This window comes from Carassius auratus, unplaced genomic scaffold, assembly GCF_003368295.1.
Source record: "Carassius auratus strain Wakin unplaced genomic scaffold, ASM336829v1 scaf_tig00054382, whole genome shotgun sequence".
Taxonomy (NCBI): Eukaryota; Metazoa; Chordata; class Actinopteri; order Cypriniformes; family Cyprinidae; genus Carassius; species Carassius auratus.
The window spans coordinates 17,877-32,947 of NW_020527309.1; the positions used below are offsets into that span (position 1 = coordinate 17,877).

Consider the following 15,071-nt stretch of genomic DNA (forward strand, 5'->3'; position numbering starts at 1 on the left):
GAATATCTGAAGGAAAAAGGCTATTTTAAGAAAAATGTAATAAATGAAGTTGTTTTTATGCATTTAAATAATTACACATGCTAAAAAATCAAACATATGGTGAAGAAAAAATTTAAAATTTCATAGGGCCATAAACGTATATTATTATAATTTTTTTTACTTGTAGTAAATTGCTGTGAAAATGAATAAGTATTATGATTTAAATTAATTAGACATGCTTTTTGATATATACAATTAAATTTAACTATTAAAAAGGAGTTGAGAAAAAAAAAAATGTAATCCAGAAAAATTAAAATGGAATTTTGAAAAAAATGTAAAAAAGTAAAGTATTGTATTGAAGTTACTTTTCAAATTCAGTAACTAGTAAAGTAATCTCATTACAATTGACAGAAGGAACTAGTAACTAATGAAATGTTTTGAGTAACTACCCCAACACTGGTACTCCATATCATGTCTCTGTGTCTCTGTTCAGGGAAGCTTTGATGAATCAAAGTCTGCGCAAGCTGAAAGAGCAGATCGTGAAGGCCAATCTGCTGGTTCAGGAGGCTGGATTCATCGCTGAAGAGCTCAACAAGAAAACCGAATATAAAGTCACACTCCAGATCCCGGCTGCAAACCTCAACGCCAACCGCAAGGTCAGGAAAGATTGATTCATTTACGTGATTCAGTCAACAAGCAAGGCTTCGTAAATCATTCTCAGGAAACTGTGAACTAGATGACATATTTATCACCGTCTGTAGAACAACAAAAAAGAAATTATATATAAGTGCTATAACAAGTCTCAGTTAGCTTAACACAGAAGACAAAGAAAGGGCTTTTAAATATAATAAGTAATAAAAAGAAAACTGATAGAATAGTGTTAGAGGTCTGTTTATATATAAATAATTGTATAATAAAGAAAATAGATCGAATACAAAAAGATTAGAAAGTTAGTCATATTTTTTTCAGCATGGTTGCATTAAAGTGATCAAAAGTGAAATTAAAGACATTTATAATGTAACAAAAATGTGTGTAAAATAAATGCTGTTCATCTGAATTTTAGATTGTTTCTAAATCTCACGGTTTCCACAAAAATATGAAGCAGCACAACTAATAATCAGAAATGTTTCTTGAGCAGTAAATCAGAATATAAGTATGATTTCTGAAGATCATGTGACACTGAAGACTGGAGGAATGATGCTGAAAATACAGCGGAGCATCACAGAAATAAATTACATTTTAACATATATTCAAATAGAAAACATTTATTTTAAATTGTTATAATATTTCACAATATTACAGTTTTTACTGTATTTTTTTATTACATGAATGCAGCCTTGTTGAGCAGAAGAAAACAACTTAAAAAAATTAACAAATCGTACCAACCCCAAACATTAAACGATACTAAATTTTTTTTAATTATCATTAATTCTAAAATATATTTCATCAGCCAGAAATAGTTCTTTGTGACTTTAGTCTGTAAACATGAGCAGTCAGAGGAGGTGATTTAAACATTAAACATTTCTGGAGCGCAGCGGGACACGGTTCTGAGCGAGCCGGCCGTGGAGGTCCGGAGGAAGGGCAAAGGGAAGCAGATCTGGTCCATGGAGAAGATGGAGAACCGGCTGGTGGACATGAGAGAGCTCTACCAGGAGTGGAAAGACTACGACGAGGACGATCCTGTATGTCCACTCACATTCATCACAATTACCGTACTGTGTTTTTACACCAGCAGCAATTATTGGAGCTATTAATGTAGCATTTAGTATTGTTGTTATTATTATTATGTAATTAAAATTGCATTCGTTTTTATATTTGAATAATGTAATTTATTTTTTACATTAGAGTATTCAATACGTTTTTTTTTTACCTTCGTTATTTTATTTTAAATTTTAAGTTTTAATTTTAATTAGAAATGTATCTCTCAAGTAATTTGAGGCTACAAAAACTGAAAGTCTAAATTATATTATAAAATAATTATATTTAGGAAAAGTCTCTTAATTAATATTAGGCTTTAAGTATACATTTTCTTATAAAACAAATTAAATTTAAATACAAATATACAAGTTTCTCAGTTTATATGAGATTTCTAAGTGTACATTTTATTATATAAAAATTACATTTAAAAACAAATATTTAAGTCTCTCAATTAATAGGAGCGCAAGTATACTTTGCGTGATAAAAGAATTAGTAAAATCAACCATCCAGTGTAATTCATAACAGTTAAATATATAATTTCTTTCTATACATTTTGGTTAATATTATGTTATGTTTTAATGGAGGTAACATTTTAAGCATTAAATATCTAAATAATAGTTTTAATTTGAAAACAATCAAAATAATACAGTAAAATGGGTATGGTGGTTAAATAAATAAATAAATATATATATATATATATATGTGTGTGTGTGTGTGTGTGTGTGTGTGTGTGTGTGTGTGTATGTATGTATGTATGTGTATATATATATATATATTAGTCGTATACTGTATATATATTCGTATATATATATTCGTATATTCTGGCTTGAGACTAGTGTTTTGTCTGAAAAGCTAGAGATAAATAAAGAGAACTATTAAACTAAAAAAAAAAAACTAAAAAAAAAAACATTTTAGAAAATAAGCATTTAAATATAGATTATAAAGTAAGTTTAATTTGAAAACAAATATTTTTTTCATATTCAAACATAAATATATACATATATAAAATATTGTATTTTACCTGCATGTCATGTGACATCAGAGAACTGTAAAAAAAAAAAAGTTACATTATTAAAATTTTAGCTTAAATTCTCAGGGGCTTCACTTCAAGTAAATATTTTAGGCCAAAGATTTGGCTGACAAAAAAAGTGTGGGAATCCCTTAAAGCTGCAATATGCAGGAATTTTGTAATAAAATTTCCGAAAATAACTTGCACAGTGTGATATATTTCCTCATACATTATCTCAAAAGTCTCCAAAGATTTTTTATTTCAGAGAAATTCCGATTTTAAATAACTGGCCGTCCCGGAAAAGAAATGACGCCTCTCATTGAGTGCAGTTCATTAATTATGATGACACAAAATAATACGATCAGATATACAGGTAATACAAAAACAATTAAATTACCTCATCCGTGATCATGATTCGTTTATCCAATTTAGATACATTGCTATGGTGAAAACGCATTAAAAAAGACATCTCCCATCGTCACCTGCTTCATAGCGTCATCAAGCTTCGCCTTTGTTATTGTTGGAAATGCGCCCTCTTGTGGTCAATTACAAAATTGCATACTGGAGCTTTAAAGGAAACATAATGTACAATTAATTTTTCCATGACCTTCATAAATGAAGTATGTGTAAAGGTGTTCACCTCATCCTCGTTGTCTGTTCTCAGGCCATGCGTTCGTACTTCAAGCGTGCCGATCCGTTCTTCGACGAGCAGGAGAACCACAGTCTGATCGGTGTGGCAAACGTCTTCCTGTCCTGTCTGCTGTATGACGTCAAGCTGCAGTACACAGTGCCCATCATCAACCAGAAGGGAGAGGTGTGCACACACAGATTGATTAGAATCGAAGGGTTTATGAACGAGTGACTGATTGCCATTGGTTCTGTGTGTCTTCAGGTGGCGGGTCGTCTTCACGTAGAAGTGGAGCGTCTGAGTGGAGACCTGGAAGAGCGTGAGACGGGGGGCTCTGAGAGCAGTCCAGACGGAGAGATGCAAGATCGCAAACTCACCTGCATGGTCAGATAAAACAGCACGTCTCCGAACAAACATGCAATAATTATGAACCGTAGTTGAGTGTGTTTTTATTTCCAGATCAAGGTGTTGCAGGCGACTGGATTGCCTCAGCACCTCTCAAACTTCGTTTTCTGTCAGTATCATTTCTGGGAGCAGCAGGAGCCGGTGTTTATCGCTCCAGAAGTGGGTCTGACGGCCCCCAGCAGCAGACAGCCGCAGACTCTGGTGCTGTTTGACAAATGCAAGGTGAAAGCATTGCATTGGCACTCTCTCTTCTTGTTTTTACAGACACTGTCTGTCATCACACGTCTCTTTTTTTACATCTGTAGACTCTAGAAGTGACCGTGACTGAAGACTTTCTGGAGTTTCTGATGGACGGTGCATTGGCTGTTGAGGTTTATGGTCACAAACAGGCAAATCCACGCAGGAATCTGGCTCTCTGGGACCTGGGGGTGATTCAGGCAAAGACTCGCTCTCTCAGAGAGAGGTACACATGCATAGTTAATAGACCAGATGATTTGGGATGCATAATTAATAGTTATACTTGTATATAATATAATAAAGGAAGGTTTTGCGACTCCTTGTCTTCAGACATGGTGTTTTGCATATGTAACTTGATTGGCTGTTGATGCAAAACTGATCTATTGCATAGATATCATCATATAAAATTTAGACAATAGAAATATGAATTCATAGATCCCAAACATGTTATAGGTGAGGCTACATTAACTCATGGTTCTATAACGAAAGCGTATACAATGCATGCATGTTCTTTCATAGAAAGTTTTGGCTATGTATTAATGAAAGAAGGTGGAAAGGAAAGTGTTTGGCTGACGTTTGGGTGTAGTAATGCTCAAACTAGGGTGCCAGGACTCAGTGGGTGTTATTGGGGTTTAACTGGAGCTTTTATCGGAGGTGGAGTGAAGTGACGCGCAGGCTGGAGCTCTGGGTTCAGATCCTGGAGCTGAATGATGCTGGAGAGTTCGTGCCGGTGGAGGTTCAGCCAGCTAAAGACGTCAGCACAGGAGGAATCTTTCAGCTCCGACAGGTCTGTGTGGGCTTTAGAGGTGGAAAACACACTGTAGAAGATCTGATTTGTGTTTGACGTGTGTGTGTGTTTGTGTGTGTGTGACAGGGACAGTCCAGGCGTGTTCAGGTGGAGGTTCGTTCGGTCCAGGACTCCGGCACCATGCCTCTGATAACGGAGTCTGTGCTCAACGTCTCCATCGGAAATGTGGAGGTCCATCAGACTCGATCTGGCAAAAGCACAGAGACCCAGAGGGTGAAAACCCATCTTAAACTAGTAACCGTTTGAATGTTTGCACATTTTAAGAACATTTAGAACCAACTCAAACACTAAAAAAAAAACATTGAATGCATTAAACTAAAATATATATTTTTTTATTTAAAATTGAGTGACACTAAGTGACCCTATGATTAATCAGATTTTATGATTTAATAGTTAATATGATAATGAAAATTATCTGTTATGTACAACCAGATGTGCATTTATGCATTCATCTGACGCTTTTATCCAAAGCGACTTACATTGCATTCAAACTAACAATTTTCTCCTAACATGTGTTCCCTGGGATGTACACTAAAAACACAGTTAAGACTGTGATATACCGGTAGACATTATGAATAATAGTCTCTGTTACATGCTCACATGACGTTGCTGTGCTAAACGTCATTTGCATGTGTTTTTAAGATGGTATTTTGCTGCTTTATAAGCCTTGAACGGTTAAATACACACGTGTAAGTGTCAGAATGCCTTTGACACACAGAAAGTCTTTGCAAGTATCCTCATAAACAGTCATTTAGGTCCTAAGTGAAAGCTAACAGCTGAGAAAGAAAACACATGTGTGCACGTGGGTAGCTCTTAAAGTGACAGCAGTGTTCATCAAACAACAAAAGAGAGAAAACCTCTCCCTGCCTGATTAAATCACTAATGTATCTTAAAAAGAAAATGTAAACAGTATATGCAGTGTTTTTATACATTTGATTACTTAAAACAATGCATGTCGCATTTTTTATTTATCGTTTCATCGTCTTATTGCTTGTGATTATTATTCTTTTTTTTTTTTTTTTAAACGCTGACTGTCTACATGTCTTCAGTGAGCTTGAGTTTATAATTATTTTTCATTTAGGCTCGTGTTTAGTTTTCAGACGTACAGGTCTTAACTCCGTTTTCCTGTTATTTCTGAAGGTGGGAGATAAAGATGTGGACAGTTATCAGGTAATGACTTTTCAGCCATTGGAAATATGTAAACCATGTTTATGATATGTCAATAGTTGTCACAGTCATTCATCAGGATGAGACTAAGTTGCTGAATATTGAGTAGACACGGAGATATAAAAATGGAAATGTGGATGGTCATATGTTAATGAACCTGATTTGTAAACACTATCATTCAATTTTGTTGTTGTTTAGAAAGAATGCATTAATGTCATCAAAAGTGACATTTATAATGTAACTTATGAAATATTTCTGCATGTTTGCGTCTGTAGGAGGTTGATCTGGAGAGACTGAGGGTCCGGTGGCTCACGGCTCTAACTGGACGACAGGAATATCTGGACCAACGTCTCCAGAAACTTGTCGGCAAGCAAGGCAAGATGAGATTTAGATGAACTGCATTATAAATCATATGTGTTTTATCAGTGGAATATAGATTGACATCTTTGGGGAAAGTGAGAGACGTGTTTGACCTCTGTTTGACCTTACAGATAAGTCCGAAGAGGATGTGGAGAGCGAGTCGCAGCTGCTGGAGTGTCGTCTGACGCTGACGGAGGAGAGAAACGCTGTGCTGGTGCCCTCTGCTGGCAGCGCTATCCCAGGAGCCCCGGCGGAGTGGTGTGACACCATATACATCACTCCTATCAAACAATCATAGAACTAGCCTTATCTAACCATAACCAACTCCTGAAGTCTCACAGTCTGCTTGTTTTAATCCTCTTTGGGTCATTCAGTTTCACTGTCGCCCTCCTGTTTCTGCAGGGCTCCTGTTCCAGGAATGGAGACCCACATCCCGGTCATCTTCCTGGACCTCAGCGGTAAATATTTACTGTATTTACTGCCTGGATGTTTACTTGCTACATAGGCAGCTGCCTACTAAGGCAGCATCATACATGAAATAGACCGCATGTGTGAATGATTTGGAACATGAACAGAAATATCACTTACGATTGTCTTTATTGCCAATTGAAATGCTAATAATAAATGTAAAGTTAAAATAAAAACAATCAAAATAAAATATGTAATTAGTTTAAATGCGTGTTATATTTTATTATTATATACCATTTTATTTTGTATTAATATTTAAATTGACTAATTTTTTTATTTTTAATATTTAATATTACTTTTTTGGTAATGTTACGTGCTTTTGGCATTTTTATATATATATTTTTTGAATTTATATTATTATTATTTTTTTTAGTTTTAGATTTTCAGTTAGTTGCCAAGGAAATATTACCCTTTATATTTTTGATGTTTTTTTTTTTTTTTTTAAATGTTAAGTTTTGAAATTTTAATTGTATGCATTTGTCATTTCTATCTAATTCTTCTATTTTTAAAATGTGTTTAGGTAGTATTTATAAAGTTTTAGCTTTTAGTTTGGGATCTGTTTTTAGTTATCTTAATACTACAATTGATTGCTTCTGTTGTCCTCATTTGTAAGTCGCTTTTGATAAAAGCGTCTGATAATAACAGTTTTATTTTATTTCAGCTTTATAAAGATAAATCTGATTTATTTATACCGCCATCTAATATACAGTATATAAAAATATAAAATACATACCGTATTTTTCAGACTATAAGTCGCACATAAGTATAAGTCGCATCAGTCCAGAAATACGTCATGATGAGGAAAAAAACATATATAAGTCGCACTGAACTAGAAGTCGCATTTATTTAGAACCAAGAACCAAGAGAAAACATTACCGTCTCCAGCCACGGGAGGGCGCTCTGTGTTTTCAGTGTAGACTACAGGAGCACTGAGCAGCATAGAGCGCCCTCTCGAGGCTGGAGACGGTAATGTTTTCTATTGGTTCATTTCTCTTGGTTCATATCAAATTATTTTCAATAAATAAGTCACACCTGACTATAAGTCGCAGGATCAGCCAAACTATGAAAAAAAGTGCGACTTATAGTCCGGAAAATACGGTACTTATAATAATACCAATCCAAAAAAAATTTTAAGCATGAAATATTTGTGTTGCTAAATTATTGAAATATTAACTTAAAATCTTAGTGGGACTTTGAATAAATATCTTACATTGGGTTCAGCTGACAAAATGGTTAGGAATCCCTGTCGTATGCATAATTTCTGCTCAACATTTCTCTGTTCTGTCTGTCTGCAGCTGATGATTTCTATGATCATCTGTCCGCTCCTCTCGCTGGAGGTCTGGATGCTGCGCTCGACAGAGAAGATAAAGATGATTTCATGGACTTACAGATCGTCAAACACTATGAGAATCAGGTGAGGAGACTATCGGTAAAAAAACCAAACAAAGAACCAGGATATTCCATGTCACATGAAGTTGTCTCTCTTCCCACAGGTGAAGGCAGAGGCATCATGGGACTGCACCGTTCACGACAGCCCTGAGCTGAATCGAGCGACGGGGCCGGATCACAGGATTTACCTCACGGTCCGTGCCATCGTTCAGCTCAGTCATCCCGCGCACATGCAGCTGGTGCTACGCAAGCGCATCTGTGTGAACCTCACTGGACGACAGGTGTGACTGGTGAAGATACCTCTGTGTTTCTTATCGACTGCTCTTTTAGTGATCGGATCTCTTCCTGCAGGGTTTTGCTCAAAGTCTGCTGAGGAGAATGTCTCACCGCAGCTCTGTTCACAGCTGTGGAGTCACGTTTGAGATCGTCTCGAATATCCCAGGGGTACGTGAAAGAGCAATCTATTCTTGTTTAGGCATGCGGTTCTTGTGTCGCAATGTGAGTTAGATAATAAACACACTAGTGTTCAGAAGTTGCAAGGTGTTTTTAAAGAAGTCTCTAATGCACACCAGGACTGCATTTATTTGATTAAAAATTAGAAAAAAAAAGAGAAAATTGTGAAACATTATTACAATTTAAAATATTTGTTTTCATTTAAATATATCTTAAAATGTATTTTATTCCTGTGATGCAAAGCTGAATTTTCAGCATCATTTCTCCAGTCGTCAGTGTCACATGATCTTCAGAAATCGTTCTGATATGATGATTTTCTGCACTCGTTCTAAAAACGAGTATAAAGTTCAAAAGATCAGCATTTGTTTGAAATGGAAATGCATTATAAAATATAATAGCAAATATCTTTAACTTTTGATAAATTGAATGCATCTTTGCTGAATAAAAGTACTAACTTCTTCTGAAAAGACCCTCGATTTTGTATGTCACTGTACATGAGTCTATGAGAAGCAGGTAACAGAAACAGGTTTGTGCATTTGTTGACAGGACATTCAGAGCTCTGAGGACCGAGAGATGCTCGCTCGACTGGCTGCCAGCACCGAAAACCCCGGAGCCGAGAGTGAAGCCGCCATCGAGAAATACCTGCGGAGTGTGTTAGCGGTGGACAACATCCTCACGCTGGACCGTCTCAGACAGGTCTGACATACCTCATGAGCTCCTGTACATATGCAGTGTTGGATCTACTTTACATGTGCCAAATAAGAATATAAACGCTTGTTTTTTTTGCTATATACACTTACATGTCATCTTTGTATTCTTTTGTGAATTCAGGAGGTTTCGGTGAGGGAGCATTTGAAAGATAAAGGAAAGCTTCCCAAACGCTGCCTCAGTTCATCCAGTGTCCACCGGGTAAGACCCGAACAACATCTCTAAGCATCTAAATCAGCTTAAACTTAAACTAGAAATGAAATATAAGCTGTTTATTTTTCAGCTCTCTGGCAGTAGGAAAGATCTGTCCAGCAGCCAAGACTCAGAAGACAATAAAGTGAGAGAAAAAACACCTTAATTAGTGGCATAACAGTTCAGATTTCCAATAGTTTGGTTTGTGTTACAGTTCAGTACATACTTAGTGTATGTCACTGTCAGTGTTGGGGTAGTTACTCAAAAGATTTAATTAGTTACTAGTTACTTCTGTAAATTGTAATGAGATTCCTTTACTACTTACTGCATTTGAAAAGTAACTTCAATACTTATTACTTTACTTTTTAAAAAATATTTTTGTTGAATTTTTTCCAAATTCCGTTTTCTGTTAAAAATTTTCTGGATTCCATTTTTTTGTTTTATTTTTTTCTCAACTCCTGTACGTTAAATTTAATTGTATTTATTAAAAAGCATGTCTAATTAATTTAAATCATAACACTTATACATTTTCACAGCAATTTATTAAAAGTTTTTTTTTTTAAATTGTTTAGGGCCCTATTAAATTTTTTTTTTTTTCTTCACCATATGTTAGATTTTTTAGCATGTGTAATTATTTAAATGCATAAAAACAACTTTCTTAAAATAGCCTTATGAAATGTTTTTTTTTTTCCCCTTCAGAAATTCTGTGTATTTACATTTTTCTGTTTATCAAATGAAGGCATAAAATATTCATTTAGATTTTCTTTAAAATATTGAAAATTAAGCAAACTTTATTTTTTGGTAAACAAAGGGGATTTACTGTTAAAATAAAACATGCAAGAAATGTTAAGCAGGAGATGCTTTAAAGTGCGAGAAATAGAGGTTTCCCCGGTAACAGCTGTAAACAAAGCAGCACTGAGCTCACAAACGCTGCTTTATCAAGTCTTCCTTCAGAAATACAGTGATTATAAAAACACCTGTGTCTCATTTCGATATTTAAACATATAAATGTAAGGAATTATTATTATTATTAAACGTGCAGTATGTGCTCCTGTTTATTCAACAAAGCCTTTTGGAAAATCGTTTGGATTTAAAATCGTGGCGAGTCTCCAAAAATAATTAAATGTATGGGAAACACATCCCACATCACAACCACCTGAGCCCAACTTCAGTCTACTCATTACCGTGACTTTAACTGCGTTTTGTTAACTTAGGGCCAGGCGCGTGCGCCCGATGAAACTGTCTATAAGATGACATTTCAGCACTTGACAAACGTACATAGCACTTGGAGCACAGCTGTGCAATTGCTATACGTGCAATGTTGGGAAACGCACATCAAACAATAACGAACGATCGTAAAATTACTCGAAGAAATCACTCTTAAGCGCTAAGATCAATCGTTATCGGGAAACCCCGCCCAGAACTTTACACACAGGCAAAAACGGCATGTGTACCGCAGGAAAGCGCGTTCCTATAGTCTAGTACAGTAGTGTAGTTACCAATATTATTAGTGTAATGCGTTACATTACTTAGTTACCCAAAAAAGTTATATAGTAACTGTAATCCGTTACTACCCCAACACTGGTCAATGTTTTGGGAAACTATGAACAGCAAGCAGTGACTTATTACTGTGATACTCTGATTTGTATAGTATTTGTGTCTTTGTTTCATTTTCAGGTTCATTTTATTAGTTATTTGCTGTCCATCCAGAAGTTGAGCTTGTTTACTGATGGTTTGTGTCCGTGCTTTGACTTTCTGTAGAGTGGCTGGGACGGTCGGCAGGAGATTTCTACACCAAAATCAGCCACAAAGAGTGCATCTCACTCAGCGTCAGTAGAAAATCAAAAATCAGAGCCAGGTAACTGTCCTCATCCTCTTCTGCTGTCCACGTTTGCCTTCACAGGTGAGACGGAGCTTGCATTACCTGTTTGACTTTACTCCAGAGTTTTACACGCCAACAGCAACAAACCAGAAAAAACAACAGAACACCTTAGCAAACATACAAAACACAATAGCAACTTATTAAAAGCACTGAGAACAACTTAGCATCACCCTAGCAAGCAACTGGCACTTTACTTCAGATATCTTCAGATAAGAAGTTGAAAGTTGTTACTGTATTTGACCCACTGGCCTATGCATTAACCAGCACTGCATGGCGCTTATTAAAGGTTTGTGTTTGCAGCAGTTGTTTGGTGCATGTCATCAAAATGCTATTGAGTAAAACGGGTTGGTAAAAAGTGTTTGCGCTTCATTTGGCCACTGTGCTTTCATTGAAGGTGCTGATCTGTTTTTCATGCTTTGCACTATTTTTTTACTCTCATGGGTTCCCTGCTCATTTCTCCTCTGCTTTTCTTCTGTCTTTCCATCTTTCTCTCTTCTGCTGCTCCTCAAACCCATGTTCCTGCAGGTCTCTCAGGATTTGCTGCATCTTATTTCTCCCCAGTGAAAGCTATAGTATCTCCAGTACCCAAGATGTTCAAGACTCTGTGTTGTCCAAAAAAGAGGAGAAGAAAGAGACGGCGCCTCCTGGTGTCTGTGAGCAGGTAGCAACACCTTCTGAGGCTCGTACTTTAGGAAACATTTCTAGATTTAGAAACAGTGATTACCACACAATGTCCTGAATTATGTTAATTTTTACATTTTGAGTTCAGGGTTATGTTTCATGTGTATTTAAATTATTTAGCTTTTTATAAGCAATAATAAAAATAATATATAAAACCATTAAACCAGTAAAATATCATGCATCAACGTTGTATTGCAAAATGCGGTTATTTTGGTTTTACCAGATATTCCTGGTGAAACACTTGATAATATTCTCCCCCTTGAATTTCACCTAGAATGTGCCACGTATTATTGTGCAGTCTGCCAGTCTTGAAGACATCAACAGCTATGAACTGGTAAGTCTGTTCAGTTAGAACCTGAAAAATAAATGTTTATTTGTTTGGTATGATATGTGCAGTGTTGGGTGGTAGTTACTCAAAAAAATTTAATTAGTTACTAGTTACTACCAGTAGTTACTTCTGTAAATGTGTACTGAGATTACTTTACTAGTGTACTGCATTTGAAAAGTAACTTCACTACTTTTTTATTTTACTTTTTTTTAGGGCCCTATAAAAATTTATTTTTTTCTCAACTCCTTTTTGAATGTTACATTTAATTGTATTCATCAAAAAGCATGTCTAAATTAATTTAATTCATAACACATACATTTTCACAGCAATTTATTAAAGTTTTAACAAAAAATTACGTTTAGGGCCCTATGAAATTTTTTTATTTTTTCTTCACCATACGTTTTATTTTTTTAGCATGTGTAATTATTTAAATGCAAAAAAAAAAAAAACTTTATTTAATTTTCTTAAAAAAGCCTTATGAAAAAATGTTTTCCCTCAGAAATTCTGTTTACATTTTTCTGGTTATCAATGAAGGCATAAACATTCATTAAGATTTTCTTTTAAATATAAATTGCATTTCTTTTTTCTTCTTCTGAGAAATGTTTTCAATCTGAGTAAGAACAACAAACACAAACTATGGCAGAATATAGTAAAAACAAACTGCACAAATTGTCTTCAACAATACAGTGCAAAAACAGTTGCAAATGATTCTGAAAACTACATACAAAATTGAGTGAGAAATATTCAGAGTGCAACAGAAAAAAATTGTGCAACTATCTTTATGAACTGTATAATTCTATAATGATTTACATAGTTTACATAATATAAATGATCGATCCGTTGGCTGTAATCTGTGTCAGAATCGTTTTTAACGGGACATCGGCTAACGATTTATCACGTTTTATGTCAAAGTACTCTGTTGAGTGTTTTTTGTGCTTTTTCTGAGAGTTTTTCTGCAAATGTGTTATTGTGTATTTGTATTCATGCACTCAGGACAGACTTTACTTTCACTTTGTTTTCGTTCATTTTCCAAAGCCGTAGGCTATGTTAAGTAGTAGTTCAAAAGATTACTTATTGGTTTAATATGGGAGAGTTTGAACCTGGGCATGGGGGTGGGAGTTAGCGTCACCAATCATTTCTGTTTGGCTCAGAGGAACGAATCAATGTTGTCAAAATGCGATGACGTAATCCCGTACACTATGGCACCTCTAAGCACTAAGATCAATTGTTATCAGGAAACCTGGCCCAGAACTTTACAAACAGCCAACACGGCATGTGTACCGCAGGAAAGCGCGTTCCTTATAGTCTAGTAAAGTTAGTTGTAGTATCCAATTATTAGTTTAATGCGTTACTTTACTTCTTTACCCCAAAAAATTATAATCGTTACTGTAATCCGTTACAGTAAAATAGTAATATTTTATATTTGTATTATATGAAACAATTTGTGTCTGAACTTGTGTGTTTGTGTAGTTTAGATGCATTTTATGGTAGCACTTTTTTTCACAGTCCTGTTTCATGTGTACGTACGATGTACTTACTAAAGCAATTACAATAACTGAGTAATAACTAACCCTTAATCTCCCCCTAACCTTTCTTTAACCCATGTGGTTATTTTATACTGCCCAGAATGATACTGTAAAATACATGTATAGTAAAATAAGTGAACCCATTTCATTTTGAAGGCTCCACAGGGTCCATCAAAAGAAACCGCTCAAGACAGCCAATCAGAATCTGCTTCCTTTGTGCCCATTTTTCCGGTTATTCCTGATGATAAAGTAGAGACCACTAAAGCATCCACCATATCCTCAGAAACCACGTCTGACATCCAGATAGTAAGTCTACATGTATTCCATGCAGCTGCTTATTAGTATGGTGAATATCTGGTGATGTGGTATTGTGGGAAACCTAAAAGTTGCTTTTATTACTGTGTATATTATTAATTAGCTTGATCTGTATGATTCCTCAGAGCAATCTATGGAAACTCCAAATTCAGAAAATGAGGAGGAGATTCTACTTCCTAAAGAAGTTGAAGTTACACCTCTTTCTGTTCCTCCAGTGGTTGAGGAGGTTCTATCTTCTTAATCTTTCTCCAGAGGTTGAGGTTCCCCCTCTTAATTCTCCTTCAGATGCTGAGGGAGGTTCTACCTCGATCTGTTCCTCCAGTAGATGAGGTTGAGGTTTCCACCTCCTAATTCTACCTCGGATGCTGAGGAGGTTATCTTACTCGATCTGTTCCTCCAGTAGATGAGGTTGAGTTTCTACTTGCATCTGTTCCTCCAGAGTTTGAGGTTCCCCCCTAATTCTAAACCACAGATGTTGAGGAGGTTCTACCTGCATTTGTTCCTCCAGTATATGAGGAAGTTTCCAGCTCCTAATCCTCCTTTAGAGGCTGAGGAGGTTCTACCTTATCTGTTTGTCCAGATGATGAGGAAGTTCTATCTCCCACCTGTTTCTACAGAGGTCAGAGAGGCTCCACCTCTTTCTGTTTCTCCAGGACTCAAAGAGTCTCATCTCCTATTCCTCCATTGGAGATTCAGGAGATTTCACCTCCTGCTCCTGTAGAGGTTGAAGACCCCAAGCAAAGTCCAGTTGGTGATTCAACAAACAGCTCCAGCTCAGCGATGTCTCTCAAGTGGATACATTCTCCACAAGTCTCTCCATAGTGACTCTCTCAGAGGC

General features: G+C 35.8%; 1 pseudogene; it reads left to right on the forward strand.

Annotated features, from left to right (window-relative positions):
- Positions 1-15,055, forward strand: part of LOC113090342 (kinesin-like protein KIF13B) — a 31,505-nt pseudogene extending 16,450 nt beyond the window's left edge.
- The last annotated feature ends 16 nt before the right edge of the window (positions 15,056-15,071 follow it).